Source organism: Palaemon carinicauda, chromosome 16 (assembly GCF_036898095.1).
Source record: "Palaemon carinicauda isolate YSFRI2023 chromosome 16, ASM3689809v2, whole genome shotgun sequence".
In the NCBI taxonomy this organism is placed as follows: domain Eukaryota; kingdom Metazoa; phylum Arthropoda; class Malacostraca; order Decapoda; family Palaemonidae; genus Palaemon; species Palaemon carinicauda.
The window spans coordinates 31,432,997-31,436,725 of NC_090740.1; the positions used below are offsets into that span (position 1 = coordinate 31,432,997).

At 31.7% G+C, this 3,729-nt stretch overlaps 1 protein-coding gene across 6 annotated transcripts in view; it reads left to right on the forward strand.

The window, feature by feature from the left end:
* Positions 1-2,295: 2,295 nt before the first annotated feature.
* The window catches only part of LOC137655717 (rho GTPase-activating protein 18-like), a 451,738-nt gene continuing 450,304 nt past the window's right edge, over positions 2,296-3,729 (forward strand). For all 6 annotated transcript variants that reach the window (XM_068389727.1, XM_068389729.1, XM_068389726.1 and 3 more), the window contains exon 1: positions 2,296-2,835. The gene's annotated coding sequence lies outside the window, so the exon portion shown is untranslated. The remainder of the gene's footprint in view (positions 2,836-3,729) is intronic.

Here is a 3,729-nt window from a genome sequence, read left to right on the forward strand (position 1 = left end):
TCTGAAACATCTACAGGAGCTGACAGTGCAGCTGTCCATGATGATTACTTTTATGTTGGTTGATTATTAAACAATGCCTCCGTTTTAACAGTATCGTTCCCTGTCATAGACAAATCTCTTGGGGTATAGCTTCTTTACATAACTCTCCTCTGTCCTCATACACCTGATAACACTGAGTTTACCAAACGATTCTTCTTTGCTTAAGGAGTTAACTAATGAAATTTAATTGTTCAGTGGCTGCTTTCTCCTTGGTAAGGGTAGAAGAGACCCTTTAGCTATGGTAAGCAGCTCTTCTAGAAGAGGGACACTCCAATATCAAACTATTGTTCTCTGGTTTTGGGTAGTGCCATAGCCTCTGTACCATGGTCTTTCACTGTCTTGGGGTATGGTTCTTTTGCTTGAGTGTACACTCGGGCACACTATTCTATGTTATTTCTCTTCCTCTTGTTTCTTTCAAGTTTTTATAGTTTATATATGAAAAATTTATTTTAATGTTAATGTTCTTGAAATATCTTATTTTAATGTTGTTAATGTTCTTAACATATTTAATTTAGATTGTTAATTACTCCTATTGTATTTTCCTTATTTCCTTTCCTCACTGGGCTATTTTCCTTGTTGGAGCCCTCGGGCTTATAGCGTCCTGCTTTTCCAACTAGGGTTGTAGCTTAGCAAGTAATAATAGTAATAATAATAATGATAATAATAACAATAATAAAAATGATGATAATAATAATAATAATAATTATTATTATTATTATTATTAGTATTATTATTATTATAACAACAACAACAACAACAAAAACAACAATAATACCTAACAGCAATAATAATAATAATAATAATAATAATAATAATAATAATAATGATAATAGTAATAATAATAAAAATAATAATAACAACAATCATGAAGACGATAATAATAATAATAATAATAATAATAATAATAATAATAATAATAATAATAATAATAATAATAATAATAATAATAATAATAATACTTCGGTGGTTTTAGAACTAACCAAAATCCAGTCTGAATTCTTTCGTTGATACACGTTAAGCCAATTTTTCGCATTAAAGAATGATAAAACAACTATAATAAGTGAAATAATTTGATATCTAGAGATAAACTTGTATGTGGACATATTCCAACCACCAGGAAAATTATGACACCAAAATCACACCTAATATAAATTAGTGAATCTAATCTTTATAAGAAGGTAGCATCTAGCTATAAAGCCTCCACGCTAGGCCTTTCAAAACACAACTTAACGCGGACTAAACAATGCAGAAATATAAATTAAACAGTAAACATAACAGAGACATAAAAAATATCGGATGATGTGAACCGAAAGAACATTTCTTCTGCATTAGATTCAAAGGGAAAATATTTGACTTAAAACATCTGAGAAGGGGAATATTTTAGGTCTGCTTAAAGTTTGTAAGTACTCGTGTATGCTAGAAAAAAATATATACCTTCATGTTTATGACAAACGTTCGACAATAGAAAAGTAACTAAATGAAAACTTTATCCACTGTTAGAACAAATAAAACATTTCGTCTCCCTTCTTCGTTATGAGGATGATTATGATAAGTCCAAGAGTATGACTTGACAATTTTGTCAAAAGTGGTCAGTTTGATGAAAAAGTATCATCCTGGTTTCAGAAAGGAGAGAAAACAGACAGATGGTTCAACTCCATGCATTTAAGTTTAACACCATTTTCATATTTCGCAAGGTCATCAACATGTATCTCATAGACACGTGTTATCATTGCTAGAACATTTTTTTTCCAATTAGCATACATGATAACCGGAAAGCGTAATTATTTAATTTTCTTAGTTTAACATTTCACACTAGATCGATTTTAATAATTTATTATTGGAATTATGTTAAAATCTTCTGTCTCATGAGATTACATACATCATATACGTGTAATTATTAATGTAGCTATATTCCATCAAAGTGAACAATACAGAAATGCAAAATAGAAACAAGAAAGGGTCAAGATATCACGTTCTCTGGTCAGCCCTTGGGTAAGGTATGAGTTTCGTTATTATAAATAAGTATTATCAACAGCACAGGTAAATATTACATCTTAAAATATGTTGCATGTAGTGCTAATTTACTTAATAGAGTGAATCACATAATTCAAAATCCAGTTTTAATGTACGAATAAAAGCCAACATTTGGAAGCGTATGAGAAATCGGTTCATGGCAACTCTCCTACCTGGCGCTACCTCAGCCTTCGGTTCGAACAGTCGAACTTCGAAGAAGAATTTCATTCAGTGGTTACTCGAGACAGCAAAGAAGACGGTTATGCCTGTGTGTGTGTTGGGACTTGAGGAAATCATAATATTGATTGATTGTTTGGATACTGATTGATATTGGATAACAAAGTGCAATTTACTCATGAGCTAGCAATAGACTCTCATTTATGTTTAAAGTAAATGATTTGTGGAGAGAGACACCTAAGAAAAATCAGTGTTGGTGCTAACAGGTGCCTAAAAAGTTTCTCTACCTGGTGAGCAAAAGAAAAAAAAATAAGAGCATTATCGTTTACAGTGACTTGCTTTTTAACTCTATATGTGATTGTTATATAAATGATCTGCAAAAGTATTTTTTACTGAAATAAGATGATTGCATAGAGGCCTGTTCTGGATTGTGAAGTGCAAATAATTAAGTCAGCTGGTTAATATAATTTTAGTGTACAAGATACATTTTAAAAATAAACAACTGAAGGATAATAATCACGTGAGCATGGCTAGGCTGGGTTAGAAGCTCCCTTTATCTTATCGAGAATTTTTATCAGCCTGAGTTGAACTGCAAATTATCTAAAGGTAAGATTCATCCGTTATAATAGCACGTTTACTGTTAAGACACTTGTGATTTTACTCGGGAAACTAGGCCTACATAGAAATAAATGTCCTGTTCAAGGCTACAGTTGACGTAACCCAAAACTAGAGCTATAGTTTTAACACTCTTGGGGTTTGAGAAAAAAAAAATCCAGTAAATGATTATATGCGAGAAACTCACCAATTAATAAGATAATGGTACTGTATAGTTACAGGCGATATGTATTCAGAAAAGTTATTTTTATGCAATTGCGTTGCACTTTTTAGAAATAATTTTGTCCATATACATCTATTTTCCTGTCTTTTTTATCTTTGACAAGAACATCGTGTGTTTGTCGGATGTTCGATTCAGTAGTTCCTCATATAAGGGTTCCTGACGTCATGTGCCGAGCCCAATCGTCGCTTAAACAAGCCTATGTGTGTGGTTTGCATGTAGATTCGGAATTAGTTTTAGCCCATGGTATGACTTTTATTTGTTAAGTGTTCAATGTTTTTTTATATGAACACATTTTTTTATAAACGTTAGCATTCAGCCAATTTTTTTCGTAAATTCCCAGGTTGATCAATTAATCAAACAATGGTATGATAACAATCTCATCAGTTTGTTAAATTAAACTCAAGTTTCAAGAATTGATTACTGCAACTCACTGTTCTATGGCTTACCAAATTATCAGCTGAAGAAAATTCAGAGAGTACAAAACAGAGCCGCTAGATTAATGAAAGTACTACACAATAGGGAAAGAGTTACCCCTGCACTAATTAAATTACACTGGCTGCCGGTAAAAGCGAGAATTGAATACAAGCTACTCTTACTAACGTTTAAGATACTGAACCAAAATGAACCAAAATATCTAAAAGAATGCCTGAACAATCTAGAAT